Source organism: Macrobrachium nipponense, chromosome 9 (assembly GCF_015104395.2).
Source record: "Macrobrachium nipponense isolate FS-2020 chromosome 9, ASM1510439v2, whole genome shotgun sequence".
NCBI lineage: Eukaryota > Metazoa > Arthropoda > Malacostraca > Decapoda > Palaemonidae > Macrobrachium > Macrobrachium nipponense.
The window spans coordinates 42,627,982-42,653,760 of NC_061110.1; positions in this window are offsets into that span (position 1 = coordinate 42,627,982).

Here is a 25,779-nt window from a genome sequence, read left to right on the forward strand (position 1 = left end):
AAAATGCGGATTGAAAGAAAAACCATTACTATCAAATTACTGTTCACTTTTAAGCTAGTATCTTACAAATTAGCAAGCATGACTATTAAGCTATGAACTACAAGGAGAAAAACTACCATGCAGAAAAATTGCACGTGTAGTTGTAAACTGTCATCTTACAAATTAGCTACTGTCTAAGAACGGAAAATGAGGAAAGCTGTCTCATATCTATAGCCGCCTGAGAAGTACATGAGTATTTAATGGACCCGTGGTGACTGGTATTTAGTAGTGGTCATCCTGGATACTGACTAAATTTCTCTTGGAGGTGTGAGACTCTTCGCAGACAAGTTGGAATTGAGGTGGCCTTGGAGAAGTTAATATAAATGTAACTAAGTCTGGCCTACTTTGGACCTGAAGCATGATCACCCTACAATCAGTCCAATCATAACATGATTTTTATGTATTGTTGAACTTTACAAGGCTATTTAAGAAAACTGAAAATGACTAAGTTTACGTTGATTCACGAAGCTTTGCACTTTTCCCTCCATTAACTCCCATAATTTATTAACGTTTAGAAACCGCTTTTAAGAGTTAATTTTACCTACTTTTCTTTTCAATGAAATAAGGATACTATGAAAACAGTATGTAAATTATTATGACAGAGACTTCAAAAACATGATTTAACTAAGGGAAAATTAAAATTGCTCTCGAGAAGAATTATGTAGAAGCCTTCCATTCAATCTTGCTGTGAATAGTTTTTTTTTTTTTTTTCAGAGAATCCTCTTTCATGTTGGTGCGACGTCGTAAATGGAAGCTTTATGGGACATTTTACAAAGATTCTACGAAGGACGAATAACAAGTCTTCTCTGGCACTATTTAAAAAAGCAATTTGAGGGTTATTATTCATGCATGAAACTGTCTCCCAGGTTATATCATCGTTTATTTCACTTCAATTTGTAAACATAAATACTACCACCATCCACACATATGCGTGTGTAAGCAGGACCATATATATAACATATGCGTTAGGTAGAAGGGAGGAGTAAGTTGGATAGATGTATGAAAAGATTTTTGGATAGATTTTTGGATATGGGATTAAGGTGTATGGAAGATAAAGAAGAAGGCCACAACATATTGAGAACTCTTGACTAGAGCTGATGGTCTTTAAAACGGAGTAGAGGTGAAAAAGTGACTGTTTTAGTAAAAAGTTTTACTTAGTAAAGGTTCTGATCTATTTTCGAAAGTTAAAAAGGTATGATTGTGGCAATGGGCTATTATGAATACTTTTTCTGTGAATCAGATATGGTTTGCTGGGATAAATGGCTGACTGATATACATATATTTAAAATACTTACATAGCTACTCACTGTGATAGAGTCTATATACGTACACACATTCAGACATACGTGTATGTATATATAGTATATATTACTATATATATATATATAATATATATATATGTGTGTGTGTGTGTGTGTGTGTGTGTGTGTGTGTGTGTGTATAAAACTGATTTACTCCCTTGGAAAACGGAGTCTTGATAGAAACAGTTAACCAGTACTCTAATGATCGTTGTGATTCAGTGATTTTTGAATGGTTTTTCTTTCTTCGTTTTTGATGTTAGACTTGATGATAGAGACCAAGTTAGTCCGAAACCGATAGTCGTAACTAGATAAAGGATGTTTTATGTACAAGTACTAGTTTTTACTCTTTCTATACACACACACACACACACACACACACACACACACCACACACATATATATATATATATATATATATATATATATATATATATATATTTTATAATGATATGCTGATGTATGTAAGTATATACACATACATCAGTGAATAGCTATGTAAGTGTATATGTATTTATCATTAAGCCATTTATCCCAACAACATAGCTGATTCAAGAAAAAAATCCTAAAGGCCATTATCACAATTTTACCTTAACTTTCTAAAAATAGTTCATTCCCTCACTAAGAAAACTTTGATCAAAACAGTCACTTTTCACCTCTACTCTCAAAAGACCATCAAGCTCTAGTCCAGAGTTCTCAATATGTTGTGCCTTCTTCTTTACCTTCCGTACACTTTAATCCCTCTTGGATTAGACCTTCCTTCTTTCCATCAATAATATTTTCATCCAACTTACTCTTCTCCTTCCACCTAACGCATATGAAATAAGGACTTTGATCAAAATTTTCGGCATCTATTCTTTCCTTGCAAAAAAAGAAAAGAAATAACGTTTCCGTTATTGTTTCAACTTATCAACCTTTTTAACTATTTTCTTTGTATCCCTTTTCGCTTTCATCGCAAAAAAACTTATAATCGTCATCAGCAACTCATAACTTTACTATATACGTCCGTGCTGCCTCTCTATCGATCTTATAATAAGGATTTTCTTTTCACTTTCATACTTTTCACCTATGCGTTTCATTGTAAGCACTTGATTCACACACACCCTCTTCTTATGAAAACTTAAAAAAAATGTTTCCTGTCAGTCCTTTTGTCATTAATCTTCCTTTTTCTTGGTATACTAATCTATTCTCTTATATTTTTTTACAGTCACCTTTATTGGCTTTACCTGTATGCAGTGAAACCATTCTTCCAGAAACTTTCCCTCATCCAGCTGTTTTACCAATTACCCAATCAATTACCCAATCAGGTTATCAATCATTTTATCGTTGATGTTTAAACCTCTCAATTGCCATCCTTAAATCTCTTGAGTGTCACATCCTAACACATTCTCATACTCACGTTAACCGACTTATGTATCATTCAGCTCTGCCTTATTCAACAAATCATCATAATGCGCACTCACACCGATCAGGACATCAAGCATGTTTCATTTTGAAACCCATTATTTTATTGGTTTCTTTTAAAGTATTCACCTTGCCATGAAATACGTTTTTTATTCCCTTAAGTTCATAATCACCTTCTTCATACTATTTTTATTTTCATTATTTGCCTTTTACTCTTCGGACGTTCTTCTTGACTACCCTATCCATCCTCCCGCATGCGTAGATAATCAAATAACTTTTTTTTTTCCACCAGGTTTTGTGTTTTGTCATCGCACTACTTACTGTTTTAATGATCTATTCCTACACCGCATACCTTCTAACTCACCTGTAGTTCCTATGACCTCACTGTGGGATTTAACTAACTCGTCGTCTTATATTCTTCCCACTTACTTGTTCATGAGTTGATTCACAGCAAAATTGTCAAACCTTCCTCTCCATTTTACATAATCATTAACTTTTCCTCTGTTATCAATGATGTTGAGATTTACATCCAGTCACTCCCCTTGGAAATACAACATCCACACTCTTGATATTTCTAACAACGTTGCTTGTTTCTAAAAGTAAGCGTACGAGATTCCCTCCATTCTAATGTAGTCACGGAGCGACACACCTACTTTCACAATGAAACTGTCACAAATAACCTTTTATGTCCCCGAGCTCAGTCCGGCAAAAGATCCATCTCCCCAAAAATATTAGGCTTAACTTTTTTTTTTTTACCGCTTACACTTAATATTGCAATTCTCCTCTTTGCATTATTGTCTTACCCATAAATTCCTTACGATAACGCAATTTTACTCATTCCCCCTTCCCCACATTCATCTAACACTACAAGTATCACCCCCATCCAAATCTATGCATCCAGTAAATGCCTTCATCACAATTATCAAGTTTTCTTCATGCACTAATTGCATTGGCTTTTCTCTCTTTTCTAACCAAGGTCGAAAAAGTTTAGGTCCGGTACACCACTTCACCACATCCATGCACATTCAGCCTCAGGAACTGATACTTAATTCATTCGTAGTATTTTGGTAATATCATTAAAGAGCTACAAAGCAAAGACCTCCATCTATTTGGTGTCTTTCTCATCACAAACAACGGCAATGATGTTTTTTTTATTTCTTGGGAATCCAGCAGCAGCAGTCACAGAAAGCTTGAATGTCGATCAGCATAGAAAAGAGGGATCATATACGATTTAGTTGGCATTTCTTCCCATTCAAGAGGCCAAAGGCCTTTCTTATAGGCCCCTGTGTCTTGAGACACAATATATCTGTCCCACAAACGCTGTCATTGGCGTAAAGTGAAAAGGTTCGTGCACCATTTATTAAAAAAGTAAACCCTCCAACGGTTGCTCTTCTGCCTTAGGATACAGACCAGTATAACCTACATCTACTGATACTTTCAGCAGTGTCTCGGTGGTCCCAGTTGATACCATTCGATAACAGTTATTTTCAATAGACGGACTTGATTATTATACACACACACACACACACACACACACACACACACACACACAATATTATACATATAATATATATATATATACATATATATATATATATATTATATATATATATATATATATACACATACATATATATGATATGATATATATATAATATATATATATATATATATATATATATATATATATATATATATATATATGTGTGTGTGTGTGTGTGTGTGTGTTGTGTGTGTGTGTATGTGTGTGTTGTGGTGTGTGTGTGTGTGTGTGCGTGTGTGTGTGTGCGTGTGTGTGTGTGTGAATGATTATTATCCCAATATCTGCAACATGGTCTCTCTATATGTATAACATAGTTATCTAAAATTCTTCGAAAATTTCAACGAACAAGTACCACTTATCACGACATCTTACCAACATAAAAATATCTATACTCTCCAATGTTCCAGCGATGTTTGCGTATGCTGCCAGGTTTGAATCCCGATACCAAACTACAAAAGATTAAAAAGAATATGTCGGGACTTGATTTAAACAGCTCATATTTTGGATACTCGCAACAATGAGCTGTCAAGACACTTCATAGTAAAAGTGAGGAGGAAGGCAAGGCAAAAAATACCTTTATTTGCCTTTTAATCGCCGGCTAGAAGCCATCAAATCAATGTAATATTTTCATATATATAACAACATAAAAAGGAAGTTTATTTGAGTCCCCAACAGAACTGCGATATGGACTGTAATTCACTTTATTTTGGGTAGAGGGGTAAGGACGTAAAAGACTGAATAAACGTACATATATTTTCTGGTAGAAAAAAGCAAAAGGGATAAAACAAATTGTGAAAAATCCCAAATTACATTGTTTCACATATGAAGTATAATAACAGGATACAATAATATTGTTTTAAGAAACATCTGATAGCCAACGCACATAGAAATTAGATTTTTGAAATAGATACTAAAAAAAATATGTGCAGTAACTGAAAACCGAATAAAGCTTCTTAAAAAACATTTTTAATAAAAAAATAAATCGTTATCACGAATTGACTCGTTTCCCGGTTTTTCAATTCACCACGCAGCCCAAAGCAATCGCAGAAAAGAAAGGTTCAACTTCTAGATCATTAAATATTCTGTTTGCGCTACAGGTCATCCGGAGTCTCTTCAAAGCAAAGTGGGCTTTCATTAAGGGAAAACTCACTAGTTTCTATGCAACCCTATGAGTTGCCTGAATGTTCTGGATGGATTTCTATAGCATTTTCAAATGGCATTTGAAAATGGGAACAAACGTAATGCTGTACTTTTGCATCGTGTAGCAGCATTTACTGGAAAATCATGCCCCTATAATCCTAAAAGTGAATATCTAATTCCCAGAAAGACATGCCTACTTTATAACATTTTCTTCCGGTAAGCAAAAGGATTGTAGAAATAACTAGCGTCCTATGGTGTCATTATCTTAGTAACCACTTATTTCTAGCATATAGTTTATACTAGATCATGAGCTCGTATCTCTTAAGATTGATTTTAAATGTCCTTGACTTGGCTACCATATGCATATTTGTGATATATTTCTAACCCCAGGATTTAATGTCGCTGACTTAATTCATCGTCGTAACACCTACCTACGCAACGTATGTCTGTATGTAGTAAGTATGGCTCAGTCACAAGATTCAAATACCTCATCGTTATTTGTGGAGAGTGCAATGCAAAGCAAGTGAGTGGCTTCATTCAAATTCCATAGATCAATATGGTCGGTCTGCTCTTGGGTTATGTTTATTCTCCGATTTGCTCCAACTAATTGAGGAGTCCAAGGATATTTTTTTATAGATTTTGTCCGGCTAACTGAGGAACCCACTGATATTTCTGGCAATAGATTTTGTCCAACTAATCGAGGAACCCACGCATATTTCTAGTAAATATATAGACCTCATGTTCACAGATATGACAGCTATCATTAAATCCAAAGTCTGCAAGTCTATAGGTGCTCCCAACCACTGTACTATTGAGACTCTCCATCAGTATATTCCTAATGCCGCCATTGGAAAAACGGTCAAGCTGAAAAGGGCGAGCTTCACTGAAATTTGTCAGGCACCTAATATTTCAGATGCTATAGCAGGTTCAGATCATAAGAAATAAATTAATTGGTTATGGCTATTTTAGTGAGGTGTGTCTCTAGAAAGGTCATCAAATTCAGGGTAGATGACCAGCCATGTTTTGATGGTACATGTGGGCGACCAAATTCAACACATTGAGGCAAAATCGTTCACATGAAAACTATACCATGTTTGTTAAAGAAACTTTAAGGAATTACTCATGCCAACAGAAACCATACCAGCTAATGCTATCATAAAGTTAGGTATTGCTGATCAAGGCAATTAACTTAATCAACCCCACAGAGAAGATGGTATTTACACCACAGTCCATTATTTGTTATTCTTTTACTGGTCTCATTGTCACCAGTCTCACTAAATTTATATTATTTAATTAATATTATTGTGTATAGATATCTATATATATATATATATATATATATATATATATGTGGTATATAGATAGTATATATATATAGATATAGAGTATATATATATCTAAGATATATATATATATTACGTGTATATGTATATATATATAATATAGATATATATATATATATATATATATATATATATATATATATATATATATATATATAATATAATTACATATATATATATATATATAATATAATATATATATTATTATACATATATGTATATTATATATATATATTACATATATATATATATATATATATATATATATATATATATATATATATATATATATATATATATATATATAATATATATAATTTTTTTTCTTATGCAGCAATAGAAATTTGGATCTAGACCACCACTAAAATATCGTATATTTGAACGTCTTACGGAAATTTAATTTGATCAAGGAAATAAAGCTATTGCCTTTGCTGTTTATCATTCTACAGTCGAATCGGGCTCAATCGCTAGAAATATGTCACTATCTTCACTTGGAGGTTAATCAGTGTCACACTACCAGTAACAGACGATTCACATCCTGTTCACATGCAAGTGTTATTCAGTAGAAACGAGAACTAAATGTTATTGTGCTTTCAGGATAGAGCATATAATTGTTTCCACACATAAAGGAACAAAATCTGCAGGAGAAGGAATTTTTTGTAAACTGGACAAAAGCTTCAGAGTTGTCTGAAACTTCAAGATTTTTATTTTGAGTTGTTATAAATGATAAGCTGCAGTTGCCTTAAAGAATATATCTCTTGTACTTTAATTATCTCGATCACATACCGTAAAGAGATATATAGTTTTGCATTGTTTTGCATTGATTTTCATTCAACAATCATTTATATTCAGTTCTGATGGAATGCTATTTAAGTAAGTCTATTTTTAGGTCTTTACAGTTGTTTCTGGAGTTCTGTAATTTTCCAGTAGGTTAAACACTGAAATCAGTACAAAAATGAGTTTCTGATTCACCTTGAAGTTTCTTATTATCGCCTCCTGCATTAAGAGGGAAGGCGTATTTCCCATTGTGAGACCAGAGTCAGTTGCTTTTAAAATCCATTAGCAAATAGTTATTTTGTTTTTCTTTAATTTCTAATGAATTATAAGAAAAATCCGTATTCATTTTGAATTTTCCATTCAATTTTTCTCCCCCCCCCACCTCTCTCTCTCTCTCTCTCTCTCTCTCTCTCTCTCTCTCTCTCTCTCTGTGTGCGGTCCATAAAGCGAATGCTCAAAGTTAGGTCAATGTTCCGTAAACCGGTCAAACAGCCAGACAACAACGGCACGAGGCTTTCTTGGTTGATTAGGACTAACTTCAGTTGAAGGATTTTCCCTTCTTTTCACAAAACTTTGTTCCGACATTCATCTTCTCTTGTGAAGTACCGCTTCAAATTTATTGACAAAGCGCTGACTTCCCTTTGATAAAGCCAGTTACGTCAGGAATTTCACCTTTTCTTTTTTATAATCTCTCGCAGATGAGGAAACATATTCAAATATATTCCCATTAATATGAGAAGATTTCGTATATTTTTACCAATACGTAGCTTTCATCTAAAAGAAGTTGCTCCAGAGAAAAGCAGAAGTACAGTCAGTGTCATGTTCATACTTTGGCTGTATAATTAAAGATATAACTTTCTTTATATACTAAAACAGATGTCTCTTCACAACGTAAGCCCTACATACAATATGCATCGGCTTCTTCCTTGTTTTATATATTGCAACATCATTTCTTCTCTCTCATATCTTCGGAATTATATATGATTACATTCATCTCACATATTTTCATGCAAGCTTACAACTCAGCATATTCTTGATTTCTCAACATTTATTGCCCCTTCCATCAAGAAATTAATCGCGATAACTTCTACATTTTTCCAGTGGTTGATATTAGAAATAATCACCTCAATTCCATAAAGGAGAGTTGGCATATTTGTCCATTCATGCTTCCTTTATGCTATGGTTAATTTTTCATAACCTCGATAATCAAAGCCATTATAGTCCCCATTTTCTCATTATCTGTCAATCATCAATCATTCTATGTTTTTCAAAACTATATTTCTATTTCCGCTTTCCTTTTTGGTAATGGGTAACTCAAAAAAATTAGCCAGTTACAAATTCAAACTTCTAGTCACTCGCTCCTTCACTTTTTCCATTTCTGGAAGAAAACTTTGTCACAATTTTATTTTCTCATACTAACCCCATATGGTATACCAACAACTTTCAAAACTAAAATATTTGTTTTCTTTCTTACATTCTCTCTAGTGTTCCTGACTCAGTCAGAAACTAACCCTTACCTTCATTGGCAAATATAAGCCACCTCAAACACTTTGGTTATTTGCCTTTTTTCAATATTTATCAATGCCTTGACATTTCAATAATCTTACTTGAAATCATAACCACCACACCACTGCAAAATATCGACTTCTCGTATTTTCGGTAACATAACCAAAAATAGAAATTGCCCTGAAGGTTTTGTTAAATCACTACGGTGAGATTGACTTTAGATATTCATTTGGCGTCTATTACAATAAATTGAACGAAAAAAAAAAAAAAAAAAAAAAAAAAAAATTCGCGTCATTCATAGTTTCCGAAAATTTTACCAATCAGAAATTTAGAGGTTAAAAGTTGATTTACACATGCACACACACACTCACACACATATATATATATATATATATATATATATATATATATATATATATATATATATATATATATATATATATATATAGATATATAGATATATATATATATATATAATCTAATGGTAACTTTTTTATCAGATACATATGCAACTGTGATAGCTACAATGGCCTCTTAACTTCTTGAATTATTTGCTCTTTTTTGGATACTTTTGCCACTACAAAGCCTGAAGATCAGAGTAATTTTTTTGTAAGTAATTGTGATGTCCGGTACCGGGAAACGAACCCAGGTTCCATAATCACAAAGAGGTCACATTGCCGACCTGACCACGAGAAGGATAAAAGGCTACCCCTTCTTTGAACTTGGATCTTCAGGCTTTGTAGTGACTAACTTATCCAAATAAGAGCAAAGAATTCAAGAAGTTAAGAGGCCATTGTGGGTATTACAGTTGCATACGTATCTTGTAAAAAAGTGACCAGTAGATTTTACATATATATTTCAGACTAAAAAGCAATAAAAACGATTGCCCTATTGGGTACGATGGTGAGGGTGGGTCTATTCCAGTTCAAATAAGTATATCTGTAAACGACAGGTATATGTATGTATGAGAGGGGATAGACTTTTATCCTTCTTGTGGTCAGGTTGGCAACTTGATTATGCGACCTGGCTTCGTTTCCCGGTACTGGACATCATGATTTATTCAAAAAAATTTCTTTGAACTTGGACCTTCAGGCTTTGTAGTGACAAAGACGTATCCAAAAAAAAAAAAAAAAAAAAAAAAATAAGAATTAAGAGGGCATTGTGGCTATTACAGTTCCATACACGCTCACGCATATATTATATATAGATATATATATGTATATATATATATATATATATATATACATATATGTTTATATATATATATATATATATATATATATATAAACATATATATATATATATATATATATGCGTGTGCGTGTGTGTGTTTGTGTGAGATTGCGTCCGTCTGCCTGTTGCACCCACACACGCGTCTGTATATGCGTGTAAGGAATACAAGTAATAATTTCCTAGAAACGAAATTCGTAATTACTGATCTGTCCGATGAAAAAAAGTAAAATAACTTGGAAGCATGAAAACGAAAAACTAAGCCTTTACTACCATACGATTTCCTGATGAATTTAATTTGCTGAGTGCTGGATGAGGAGAAATTTCTGTGAACTGGAGTTTTCTTCCCTCAATAAATCAAAAAATCCTATGTTGTGGTGGCTAATTGACTCACATTTACGGAACATTAACCTAAATCTGAACCCTCAAGTAAGTAATGAGAGACAGACTGGCTGAGAGAGAGAGAGAGAGAGAGAGAGAGAGAGAGAGAGAGAGAGAGAGAGAGAGAGACTGATATTGATAATTTCCAATAAATAAATAGAAATAAATGGACAAATGTGTTCTTATTACTCGTGAAAATATAGATCTCATAATATGTTTTCTCAAGATGCCGATTTAATAAGTGTTTCATTTGATGTTTCCTTTCTGTTCAGTAAACAATAATACCGTCTATTGAAAAAGAAACCCACAAAATTACTGTGTATGCCATGTTTACTTCTAAATACTTACATTTTATTTTACTCAGCACTCGAGTACTTTCAGGCCCTATCTGCGTAGGTTGTCAGCCTGAGTCATGGCCCAGCAGTCCTCTGGAACTTCTTGGTGAGCCATCATTTATATGATGGCTGTTCTGGTTTCATTGAAAGTTGCTAATCCCCTCTTGTCGCTCTGATATCCTTAGCTGATTGGTCTATGGGATTAACCCTTCTGGTAAGTGAGTGGTCACCAACAGTCTGTTGGGCAGAAAACCTAATCTTCAGGATGAAGGGTCATTCTGTTGCTCTCTCTGCTCTTATAAAGAGCATCATTATTAGCACTGTTTTGATTAAGCAATCAACATATAATTTTGTTGTCCTGCTCTCACTTGCTCTTGTGTCCAGTAACTGTAACATGTCTTCATAGCTCTGACACTGTTGGTTCACAGAGCAAAGTTCTTCTACAACCAGCCGAAGAGCTGACATTTTGTGGGAATTCCTTTCCAGATAACATTTTGATTACCCCTCCAAAGTTGTGACATATTCAAATTGAAATTTCTTGCATTTGGGTCCAAAGTTTAACTTCCTAAAAGCATTCAAAATATGTTTTATAAATATAGATATCATATGCCATATGATGTATATTTCTTATTTTATTCTTTGTAAACAAACCAAATATAAAATTCCATGAAAATAATTGGGTATAATCATGATAATCAATTATTATCTGCTCAGCAGAACATGAAAATTGGTCCTTGTAACATGATCCTACCAAGTTTTATCTTTCAAAATAACAGCTTAGCCAGAATATTGTCAATAAAACAAAAATTACAAAATACGGCGGCCATATTGGCGGCCATCTTGAATATCTCAAAACTCTCAAGGATGCCAGAGTGGCATCATTCAGATTTGAATTCAGCAGCATCAAAATAGGGGAAATCAGTCAAAAAACATTAGGCAGACCACAAAACAAGGTCATGCAAAAAATCTTAGTTTGGCACCCAGACTAAGAGATTTACGTGATAGAAGGAAACAAATGTTTTACCTCAAAAGATCCCATAAGCCGAGCTTTGATAGTAAAAGACGCTAAGATTGGCCCTTCTGACTTGAAGATTAGGTTTTCTGTCCAAGAGACTGTTGGTGACCCCTCACTTACTGCAAGGGTTAAATCCCATTGACCATCAGCTCTGGATATCAGAGCGGCAAGAAGGGATTAGCAACTCTCAAAGAAACCAGAACAGCCATCATATAAATGACGGCTCAACAAGAAGTTCCAGAAGACTGCTGGGCCTTGACCCAGGCTGACAACCTACACATCTCTTGAGAAAGGACCACATATAGGGCCTGAAAGTACTCGAGTGTTGACTAAATTAAAATGTAAATATTTATAAGTAAACATATTATACACAGTAATTTTGTGGGCTTCTTTTTTAATCTTCAGATAAAAACTGAAAGAAGTTTTTATTTGGTTGAATACCGCCTATTTTCTATTTCAGGTTATGAGCAATAGCTCCGTGAATTGACAAAAGCTAATATGAAATTTTAAGATTTACAGGTTGGTATACTCTTGTTTTTTTTATATATATATTTTCAAAGCCACATACTTCGAATAAACAATTCATGAAACATAAAATGGTATTCATAAAATCAAATAAACTTAAAATAGATATAGTGGGGATTTTTAAAATATGGTATCAATAAAGAAAAGCAGCATAAAGGAAATGGCAAATAAAAGATAAAAATTCGGGTATCAATCATTTTCATTACGACTTTGACATTTCTTGGTTTCAGCCACATTCGGTTTTGATATACTTAAATCGAGTGCTTTTGCTTCAGACTTCAAACTCTACTTCCCTACACTATTTCTATCTTATGACATGAAAGTCCCCTCTTTCCTAAAAACCCTTAGAGAGCTCAAGGACCTTTTTGCTCCTTTCCTTTCCTTCAAGATATTGTGATCGTTCGATTCAACATTTTGTTTTACTTCATACTCATGATACGAGTATACCTGGTCTTCCTCTGCCGACACCCCTCCCTCTTCTATTACACAGAGCTCACACTTTACTGGCGTGTCTTTCCAAGTAGGTTCCCTTCAATCATTCTATATCTTTCTGTATTTCATTGTTATTAGTACTTTGCCGTGTATTTTCTCTCTCTTTATCTCGGTACCTCCGGGAGTATTATTTTGCGTGTTCTTCACTCCCTTGGCTGCGAAGAATTTCGTTCCCTGCAGCTCCACTTTCCACTGTTCTTTTCATGTTACAAGTCATGAGAATTTATTTGCCATTTTTCTCGTTCTTTTCTGAAGACGTCTATTGATCCCAAGCCTGTAGGTCTTATCTCTTATAGTCTATCAAGCTTTGTTTTTCTTCCCTTTTTGAAACGTAGTGAAGATTAAGCTTCGCTTTTTATAACTTTTTAATTATTTTTTTTTACTTTTACCTCATATTTCTTTGCTTCCCTTTTTTTTTTTATTCTCTTCAGTAATTCAAGGTCTCTACTTGTCTAACAGCAGTTCTGTTTCTAACTCTCTTTTCTCTCATTTTATCTTCATTATTCTATACGAGCTTGTTGGCGCTCGCTGCATGCGCTGAAACCTGATGTTGATGTCTCCCCTTAACCACCCTATCCGCTACCTACCCGCCCCCCCCGTGCCCATCCGGGGTCGCATATTTCCCACCAAGTCTGGAAGAGTTTAGGGATGGGGAAAAATTAGGACAAATCAAAGCGCGTGGAGCTGATTCATGACGTCACAATCCACTCCTTTTTAGCTACAATCGGTTTCATAGCCATTACTGCCAGTCACAATACCGAAGAAAAATAAAACTTCCTCATTTCACAGTTACGGCTTGTATGACCTATACATTTTTAGTCAGACACACACACACACACACACACACACACACACACACACACATATATATATATATATATATATTATATATATATATATATATATAATATATATATATACACATATATATTATATATATATATATATATATATATATATATATATATATATATATATATATATATATATATATATATATAAATATAGGGAAGAGTGGGTTAAGAAGCCCTTCCTTTAAGGAGAAAATGCTTATATAGTCTACAGTATTTCAGCTATTGACCCTAACAGAGGTTATTTCTAAGAAAGCTTGTTATTGGAGTATCAACGCATCATAATCATGAGAAGCTGTTAGCAATTTATGATAGTAAAAACATGACCTGAAAAAAAAAAGAACAAAGGGGGCCACCTTTTCACCCCATGGGTGGGGTAAGAAGCCCACGGTGGGGGGTTTTTGTCACATACCTAAGATATTGCGGTACTTCATGAAAACTACCATTATATTGAAAAGTAGACGCCTACTTTTGCTAAATATAAAATTCGACCTTCCTACAAAAAAAGATTCAAGAATAAGTTGGAAAATATACACAAATTAATCTTAGAGTTCTTAATTTCTTGTAAAACCTTGGAACTTTTTGATATTCACAGGAACTGAAATTAGCAAAATTGTAAAATAAATTGACACTTCCTCTACATGACAGCTGTAGCAGCACAATTAGAAATAAATTCACTTTTATATAGCTCCAAGAATAACACAAATAAAGAAAAATAATGATAAGTTTTACATAAGAACGAAAATGACATAAGTCAAAAAGGTAGACTAATTTTCTTTACATTACTCCATTCTCTCTGGCTAAAGTTCTGTGACTGTGGTGGCCATCTGGAATTGTAATGTGCTTTTCTGCTCGACTTGGCTCAACAATTTTAACAGTGATGTAACCAGTCTACGTAACAATCAGCATTAGACGATCCATTTGCTGTGCATCTAGCAAATGATCCAGGTGAACTGCCGATCATAAGTAGTGAAATCATCCTTTTACGGGCAAATATAAACGTAAGGAGGAGGAAAAAAACAAACTTTTGCTGCCTTCATTGCCCAAATAAAATGTAGTTGTTCTTCTTTTACCACTGTTACACAACGTCCAAAAACTGATCAGATGGGGTAAAAAGCCCCCTGGGCTTCTTGCCCCAAAGCGTGGTGGACCTTTTACCCCACTTGCCATTTTTTAAGAAAATTAAATCCACCTGTACATCAATTGAGTTTTCAAGTCTGGATTGCATTGCAAGATATTTCTTAGCTCTCATTTAAAGTAACTGTAGTTAAAGAACTGACTTTACTGACAAGATGTCCGCACAGGATATCCCTGATATAGCATGCATACTTACATGAAATGTGTCCAAAGAAGAAATATGCGTGCTGGCTGTGTCCCATTCTGAGTTCTCCCTGGCTGTTTGTATGGAAAGTTTCGGGCAGAAGGTGTTGCTACACTGACCTGCTTACTAATTGAGTATGATATGTAATAAGCAAGAAAATAGGGGAGGCCTTTTACCCACTCAACCCTATATCTATATATATATATATATATATATATATATATATATATATATATATATATATATATAATATATATATATATATTACACCCCCTTTATTCCCTTAAACTACACAAACTGGGAACTCTACCTGTTGCCAACGGTGCCCTGCTGTAAGATGTCACGAGGTTATTAAGACTGCATAAATATACAAAAATATCATTTATTTCCCAAAGCAATTCGTTATAACAAAGAACAAAATGATTAACAAGTCATAATGGCACAAATACCCAAATCTGCCCATAAAGAAAAACCAATAAGATAACATTCTACCTTCCGGACTAAGGTTACACTCTCAAACCCCAAACAAGTCACATTGTCTAGTATTAGTCAGTTAGAGAATTCCCATTCCTAATCAACCATGGAATCGGACCCATCTGTAATAAAGATAATAGTTATTAGACACCCCACGTCACTCTTTTCAAAGTATTTACGTAAATAGAATATTTCCACACTTCTCTCTCTTTTCCAAAAGGTAAAACAGATTTTCTAAGTTTTTAAAGAACGTGTCTTACCTTTTCGATGGGCGTTTTCTCCCGACACTTAGAGCAACCGCTTGTTCTCTCCTTTGCACAAGATGCGTCTTCCACAAGTACCCTGAACCAGTAGGCCTGTAATACGCGTACAAACGAATGCACATGCCTCGCAAACGGGGAACGACCTCTGAGACAAGTTGCTTGTTCAGCAAATATCATTCTCTCCCCTGTGAACTTTGCAGTGTACCACCCCTTGTCTCTAGGCGAGCAGAGCTATGTGACTTTATTATTATATAAAACACTTTTAAAAATATTTATTAGCCATCCCCCTCTTTCACCTCTCTATAGGAGCTCGGCTACCCCCATGCTAGCACCGCCTAGCTCTAGACACACAAGCGTCTTACAATATATATAAAACCAGAGGCTGGCTCAAAAAAGAAAATAATGCACTCCCGTCTCACACCATATCGGCAACTAATGCCCAATGTATCACTGTACCACATGACTTAGAGCCACCTCCGTTGCCGGAGCACTTGTGCTTCGTCGAATGCATAAAAGTTTAAGGACTCCAAGTACACAAATGGCGATCAGTATAGCGGCTAACATGATCATTACTATTGGTATAGTATAGCGGTCATCGAAAAAAAAAAGGTTCATCTTCACCACTATCTTCGAGTGGCGGGACAGTAATGGACTCCACTGTAGGCGGGATTCGAACCGCCTTATGGCTTCCGTGAAGGTGTCGGTGAAACACCTTTATCGACGAGTTGTAGACACGCCGACTAAGTACCATGAAGAAGTCTGTAAGAATCCTGCAGGAACTGTCAAACAGCTGGGATCCCTGTAGAATGAGCGATTGTTGTAGACGCAGGTCGATTACGTAACCCAACTCGAAACAAACTCAGCACGCGCCATTATTCAGCGTCTGCGACCCTCGTGAGTATCCAACACCCTCCCGTCGCGAAACTGTAGATTCGACGTTTTCTACTGAAGTAAACGTGGTCACCACCCGTTATTCTATGCAAGTGCTACTCGCACCCGCCTCATCGAAGACTGTAGACTCCTGGTTTATCCCAGAAATTATATCGAAGACATCTCATCCTTTGCCAAGGCAGTCCACAAAAAACGCCGTTCGTGTGTAGACTTGACTCAATCTCTGGTACTGTAGAACGAAGTCGTTTCCCTTGGCATCCTCACGTAGAGTTGGGAATTCTCCAAAGTCATTGTGTGTCCGTATTTAAAAGGTCTACATGGTCATAAAATAACTAAAGTCTTGTTTTACCCCACAAATTCGTCACTAATTATATTAAATCTACTAATCAAATATTAGAAAAAAGAAAAATTCCTCGCTAAACCAAATAATCTTTACCTACTGAATTCTCACAAATAATCCCATATCTGACAAACACACTATCAAAAGAGAACTCATAAAGTTTAACAGTAAAAACAAACCCCTTTATGGTTTATATAACTAGCCTCCATAAAATATAATGCCGAATACCCCTTCTATCCAACCCACATACCCTGACAAATTATATCTTCTATCTAATAGATAAATGCTATTTAGAGCTTAACCCTCATTGCAACATCTCTCGTAAGAAAAGAAAAAGAAGAGAGAGAAAAAAATAAATAAATAAAAAAGAAAACCATCAGTTGTTTAATCATCTTGGACGACGTTAAGAAAGAAAAAAAAAACATATATAATTCAACATCTTTTCCCAAAAAAGGAATGTGTACCGTTACAGAATCTGCTAGCGCAGCAACCCTATCGACAAGAAAAAAAATCCCCTTATATGACACGTTCTCGTGAAATGTCATAATCGGCATCTCCGAAAACCGTGCAAATCCCCGAGTCATCAATTCCAGGGAAAGGCGGAAGGTTCGCAACCGGACTCCTTACAGCACTTCAGCAAAAAAAGAAACCCACCCACCTATGAACACGTCAGGTGCTGAGCATTGCAGCATAATCAGACTCAGCGACGCCTAGAAACTCATGATTCTCAAAAAAAATGTTTAGTACTGATCTTCGTAAGCACACCCCCCAGAACCATCTCATTATACATAAACCATCATCTTAATAATAACACCACTCAGGTGACATAAATAATTCCTCTATTTAATACTGACCCCACGCTAAAAAAAACCATCTCGTTTCTCAGCTAAAAGCAAACATTTGCCGAAAAATATTAACCCCGAAAATCTTACGCCAAAACGCCGCAGACTTACATACAATAAGATAGAAAACATTCGAAGGAAACAAAGGAGAAGGAAAAAAAAAATTGCAAAGCCATTCTGTCATCAAATTACAAAAGCAGATAGGGTAACAAGAAAAATAAGGAAAAATGAATGCAATTGCGCTATCATATATTAATTGCCACAACCAATTCTTTTCAATTTCGACGTATGTGTTAGCTTCGACTGACCTGTTTCGTTCATTAAAAACTACAAACCCTATTTCCAATTTTCTCTTCAATGACTTTAAAAAGGATTCAAAAACTTCGCCTAGTTTGTAATTTAACTCATTTCTCACGTTAAGTTTTAAAAATACCTTATCACCGACATTGATCTTGGGATCAGATGATTTACTAATACTCTTTTGAACCATATCTCTGGTTGTGGACTCGAGATTACGGCTAAGACATGCATGTCTCTCTCTCGCTGTGGATATCAGCGCTTCAACTGTATCCTCCCCCTGGTGAGGCGTAGTTAACAAATCAAATGTGCCTCGCGCTGGATAACCAAACAAAGCTTCAAAAGGGGACATTTTAATTGAATCGCTAACCATGGTGTTAATTGCTATGTCTACAAACGTTAATATATCTGTCCCAATTTCTATCATTACCACCTACCGTTTTTCTGAGCGCTTCGAGCACTTTCCTGTTCGCTCGTTCGCACAACCCATTAGCCTCAGGTCTGTATGGAATAATTGTTACTTTCTGTATTCCCATGAATTCAGCTAAACACTCCAAGGTTTTGTTCACAAATTCCCTCCCATTGTCGGTTAATAGAACTTTGGGTGAACCGTATCTGCAAACGATACCATTGAAAAATGCTATGGCTACTTCTTCGGCCGGCCCGTTTTTATGCTTAAGTGGGAAAATTTCTACTATCCTTGTAAGTTCATCTATATCACTAGCAAGTACTTGTTCGCGTATCTAGACTCACAAAAAATTCCCTAAGACGTCCATATATTCTCTGAAAAGGTTTACTCGGTATAGGATACGATCCTAATTTGCATGACGTTGTCCTAGCAGGCTTACATGCGTGCACACCGCACAATTTCCTTACGAAATTTTCCACATCTTTACCCATATTTTTCAAATGTATTTAGCCCGAACTCATCATAAGTTTTTTTTTTTTGCTATTCCCAAGTGAAGACTACCGAACCTGCAATGAACTATATCTAAAACCACTGGAATTAGGACGTTCGGAATTACGATCTGTGTCGTATCTCCTTTACTTTCACTGGTTCTCAACTTATATTTAAATTTTCCTAACTAACAGATTTCCTTCTAACTCCAAACCGAAAAAGGCAAGCTATAACGTTTCTTGACTAATCCCCTCGCAGAAATGCTTTTCGCATCTGCTAAGACCTCGTCTTCATCTTGCTTTAGCTCTATGAGGGGTATATCCCATTGTATGGTTTGCTTCGTTAGTGACCTGCGCGACTTGGAAACCTTCCGCGTTCATGAAAACTCCTGCTCAAAGCGTCCGCGACAACATTAATTTGCCCTCTATATATTTGAGCTTTGCATCAAAATCTCTGATAGTTAGAAACCATCGAGCTCTTTTGGGAGACAAATCGGGTTTATTAAAAAGATCAAGTAACGGTTTTGTGGTCTGTAAGGACTTCTACTTTATTCCCCATCAGTAACATTTTAAAATGAACTAAGCTCGACACTATTGCAAAGGCTTCCTTATCTATGGTGGCCATGGACTTCTCGTTACTGCCTTTTGTCCTGAACTTCCTGCTATAAAAAGCTATAGGATGAAATTTCCCATCAAACTTTTGCATAAGGCATGCACCTATGCCTTCCTGGCTTGCATCAGTCACTAATGTAAAAGGTTCCTTAAAATCTGGAAACTTCAAAACCGGGGGATTCATTAGCGCATCTTTAAGCTTTTGAAAACTCTCCGCCTGGGATTCCTTCCATTGAAATTAACTTGGACCGTCTTCCCGCAACATCATAGTTAGGAGAGCTGCTATGTTAGAAAACCCTTTTTACGAACCTCCTGAAGAAACCGGCGATACCCAGGAATGACTTAATCTCTTTCTTTGATCTGGGGTGGATGCGAAAATTCGCTATTGCTTTGACTTTATCGTCATTTACTCTAACCCCTTCCTTAGATATGACGTGACCTATGATATGTGATCTGCTTTTTCAAGAACGAACACTTGACTAGCTTGATTTTCAACCCCGCTAATCTAAGCCTCCTAAGTACTTCTGTAAGCACTTCCAGGTGTTGCGCGATCCGTGTCCGTTGCGATCAGGATGTCATCCATATACACAAAAACATTTTTTGCCCATAACCCGCCCGTGCCAAAACTGTGTTCACTCAACCTTGTAAAAGTCATCGGACTGCCCGATAAACCGAAAGGCATTCGCGTAAATTCATAGTGTCCCTTGGGCACTGAAAAGGCGGTATATTCCTTGCTACTCTCGCTGAGAGGGACCTGTAAGAAACCTTGCGCCAAATCAATTGAGCTATAAATATTTATGTCCCCCAATTTCGACAAAAAAAGATCTGGTATGCACGCAACTGGGTAGCGGTCAGGGATCGTTTTCTCATTTAAACGTCTAAAATCGACGCATACACGGACCGAACCGTCTTTCTTAGGTACCGCTAACAAGGGAAAGTTGTAAGGAGACACTGGGTCTAATGATTTCCTTCTTCTTCCCATCTATTAACTTCTTTCTCTACCTGTTCTTCTGATTTTGAAAGGTATGCGATATGCAGGAATATAAATAGGTTTTGTGTTGCTCTCCAAATTTACCTTATGCTCTAAGACATTAGTCAACCCCAATTTATCACCTTGCAAGGCTACCGTATCCCCAAATTCCGCCAAGAGCCCGCTTATCGCTTCAACGTGTTCGCTATAATCCGCATTAGCCAAATGTTCACTAAATGTTTGTTTCCTTGATTGTATTTCTGCCTCCGAAAACTCAGGTTTCCCTCTACGATAGCCACAGAACCATATCGCAGTTCAATCATGGAAGTCTACTATATGTGTATTTTTCTGGTATCTCCTAACTGTATCATTACAGTTTAATAGCTCCACCCACGTAACCCCATTCATGGATACACTGTTCACCGATGCCGTGCTAACAAACTCCCCTGAGCTTTTCACTGATTTCAGTAACACACACATCTGTGGGTTTTTCTCATTTCCTTCAATTTAACTTTTACCATAACCTTTGAACCTGGTAGTAACATAATGTCTTCAAATAAAAACACCTCTATATTTGTGGTTAGTATCTCCCCTTGCCACCGCCCCATACAAATTACCACCCTCAGTATTATCCCAGCATTGTTAGTATCAGAAACAACATCCATATTAGTATCATCACCAGTATTGTTAGTATCATTGTTACCACTATGAACTCTGATAGAACTCCCGTAATCATCTCCCAGATCACCAACGTGTGTTTTAACATTACCTTTCCCCATAACACTCGTATCATCGCAATTAATACCACCGAGCACCTCTCCTCTTTCAATAACCTCCATGTCCATCCATTCTATCACGTCCTCATATGGTATGAGGTAATTCATTTTCCCGATTGTTATCCCATTAGCACCCGCATGGATCGAAATCTTGTGTCTTCTACAAGCAGGATGACCCAACAAGGATTTTATTACCTAAGGCAATTCCTTTATACCAAAAAGGTTCTGTTAACACTCTGTCACCGAGAGCAAACCTTATTTGTACACAACCCAGGGTGTTTAATCTATGGGCTTGCACATCACACACCGTCTCCGTAGAGGGCTGCAAAGGATAATTGGAGAACATGGATTGATACAAATTATAGTCCATTAGATTATTGATGCCCCAGTGTCTATGAAAACCGGGATATCCACATCCCCTACTGTTCCATAGACTATGGGCTTGGGCTCTTGGGCGTCCCCCACGAGACCACAATGGCATGTACCAATCACCTGTACCTTTATTTTGTTGATCGGGCTTCCAAAAATTTCGCCGATCCCTTTTGCCCTCCCTTGGTTGACCCGCCTGGGAAGTTCTCACATTATAATTACCAGAACCTTGCGGTGCAGGCCTCGCATCTCTCCGTATCTGAGATGGACAAGACTGCCAGTAATGCTCAGTACTTTTACACATTCCGCAATATACAACCCTACACAATTTCTTTGGATGTCCTGGTTTATTGCAGTTGAAACAACGCAACTGCTGTTGCTTTTGATCGATCGATCTTTTGTTATACTCAACTTTTGCACAACAGACGATGAGGAGAAAGTTCCGTGTCTCTCTGTACTCTATCCCTCGGCCTGTCCCGTTAAAAATTGTGCTATCTACGGTGGGACATTTAGACCTGTGTTTATCTATTTGGGTATAAAGTAATTCTTCGTCTGAGGTAGGCTCAACCTTTTCATCAAAGCTATCCACGGGTACCTCGTGTAAGAGCAGGGAAAAATAGATCAGTTTATGAACATTATTTAGAGGGCGATTATCCCCTGTAACCCATTTAGATGTTTTCAATTTTCCTACCCAATCTGCCACTGCGTTAAACAGCTTTGAACTATGTTCTACAAGGCTATTAGTGCCTTTCCGTAGTTTATAAAGACCTCGAAGGTCTCTCACCATATCTCCGTGTTCCTTTGAGCCATATGCTGTTTTCAAAAATGCTTGCAAGTCTGTCCAGGTACGACATTTTGTAAATTGGAAACTCCTTGACCTATGACTGAGGTCTCCCTTATTGAAATCTAGCAAAGCTTTCGCCTCTCTGAATGCCTCTACATCGTCTACTATATTCTTTCCCGCTAAATAGTTATTAACTCCCTCTATGAAAATATTCACAGGTTGTGACAAAGCGCCATCCACGATCCCTTTGAACGGGCTGACCCCCGCAGAAATGTTCGTCACGTGATGTAGTAGCGTCGTCGGTTTGGTATCTGCCATTTTATCTTGTTTCCCAAGGCTGTTCCCCGATCTCAATAACATCAATGTACTTATATACACTAAACCCAATCAAGGAGAAAAAAAAATTTTTCCCAACAACAGATAACAAAAGGTGAAGCGTGCCCCGTCCCCAATCACAAAATCACCCCACGAAAATGACAATAAAAAAATAATAATAACAAGAAAGGGATAGGAAAAGTAAGAACGTAAGGTGTTTCCGAGCTAACTCGCCTCTCTCTCTCTCTCTCTCTCTCTCTCTCTCTCTCTCTCTCTCTCTCTCTGGCACGACTTGCCGCAAAAATCCCACTCAGGCAAGTTCGCCACACACAAACACAAGGAACATGAACAAGAACAAAAAGTTAAAGAAAATCCACAAAACAAAAAAGAGGGAAAAAAATAAGAAAGAAAAAAAAAAACTCGAAAATACACTTACGTCTTCATATGACCGTAAACCGAATTCACATACACCGCAAACATGCGCGAACTGCGAAACAATTTAATATGTCGAAAACTAAACTTTTTCCCCCCCTTTTTCTCCCTTTTTAAACACCTTTATTCCATAATCTCAAGAAATCAACTGACTTGGCTTGGGAGAGAAAGACTGTCTGAGGAACAGCTTCTCTCTGTCGAATCAGCAGTAATGACCCTGAGTTTTGCCTGTGACATGATTAATAACCCCTTCTCCTATCAAAATAAAAACCGAAACCCCTATTTCTAACTGGTCACCAGTCCCTTCGGAGCGTACCTACAGCTTGAAAAATATATAAAAAGCCTTTACCGCTGGCACCACTATTACACCCCCTTCATTCCCTAAACTACACAAACTGGGAACTCTTACCTGTTGCCAACGGTGCCTGTCTGTAAGATGTCACGAGGCTTATTAAGACTGCGTAAAATATACAAAAATATCATTTATTTCCCAAAGCAATTGGTTATAACAAAGAACAAAATGATTAACAAGTCATAATGGCACAAATACCCAAATCTGCCCATAAAGAAAACAATAAGAAAACATTCTACCTTCCGGACTAAGGTTACACTCTCAAACCCCAAACAAGTCACATTGTCTAGTATTAGTCAGTTAGAGAATCCCATTCCTAATCAACCATGGAATCGGACCCATCTGTAATAAAGATAAATAGCTATATAGAACACCCACGTCACTCTTTTCAAAGTATTTACGTAAAGAGAATATTTCCACACTTCTCTCTCTTTTCCAAAGGTAACAGATTTTCTAACGTTTTTAAAGAACGTGTCTTACCTTTTCGATGGGCGTTTTCTCCCGACATTTAGAGCAACCGCTTGTTCTCTCCTTTGCACAAAGAATGCGTCTTCCACAAGTACCCTGAACTAGTAGGCCTGTAATACGCGTACAAACGAATGCACATGCCTCGCAAACGGGAACGACCTCTGAGACAAGTTGCTTGTTCAGCAAATATCATTCTCTCCCCTGTGAACTTTGCAGTGTACCACCCCTTGTCTCTAGGCGAGCAGAGCTATGTGACTTTATTATTATATAAAACACTTTTAAAACATATTATTAGCCATTCCCCCTCTTTCACCTCTCTCTCTCTCTCTCTCTCTCTCTCTCATATATATATATATATATATATATATATATATATATATATATATATATATATATATATATATATATATATATATATATGTCTGACTAAAATGTATAGGTCATACAAGCCGTAAACTGTGAAATGAGAAAGTTTTTCTTCAGTATTTGTGACTGGCAGTAATGGCTATGAAACCGATTGTAGCTGAAAGGCGTGGATTGTGACGTCATGGATCAACTCCACGCGCTTTGATTTGTCCTAATTTTCCCATCCCTAAACTCTTCCAGACTTGGGAAATATGCGCCCGGATGGGCACGGGGGCCGGGTAGAGAGGGGATAGGGTGGGTAGGGGAGACATCAACATCAGTTTCAGCGCATGCAGCGAGCGCCAACAAGCTCGTATAGAATAATGAAGATAACTTGAGAGAAAAGAGAGTTAGAAACAGAGCTGCTTTTAGACAGTTAGAGACCTTGAATTACTGAAGAGAATAAAAAAAAAAGGAAGTAAAGAAATAAGAGGTAAAAGTAAAAAAAAAAAAAAACTAAAAGTTATAAAAAGCGAAGCTTAATTTTCACTACGTTTCAAAAAGGGAAGAAAAACAAAGCTTGATAAGACCTACACACACACACACACACACACACACATATATATATATATATAATATATATATATTATATATATATATATATATAATATATATATATATATATATATGTATATTGTATATATATGTATATATATATATATATATATATATATATATATATATATATATATATATATATCATATAATATATATATATATATATATATATATATATATATATATATATATATATATATATATATATAGTATATATATATATATATATATATATATATATATTATATATATATATATATCTTGTATATATAAACATAACGCAACATTAATTCAACAAACAATAAATTCTACAAGTGTGATACACCGTGAAATATATTAAGCGTTATTGGCTTCTCCCTCTTGGTAATAGTGCTCAGTGCCTCTTAATTCCTGCTCGCAAAGTCGATACTTACTGCATAAATAATATTTTCATCGCAAGTTGCTAAATTATATACTTGAAAATGCGTGTTTAATGCCATTTAAAAAGAGTTGCGATAACACATAGGATGAATAAAAAAATATACAAGATGGTAA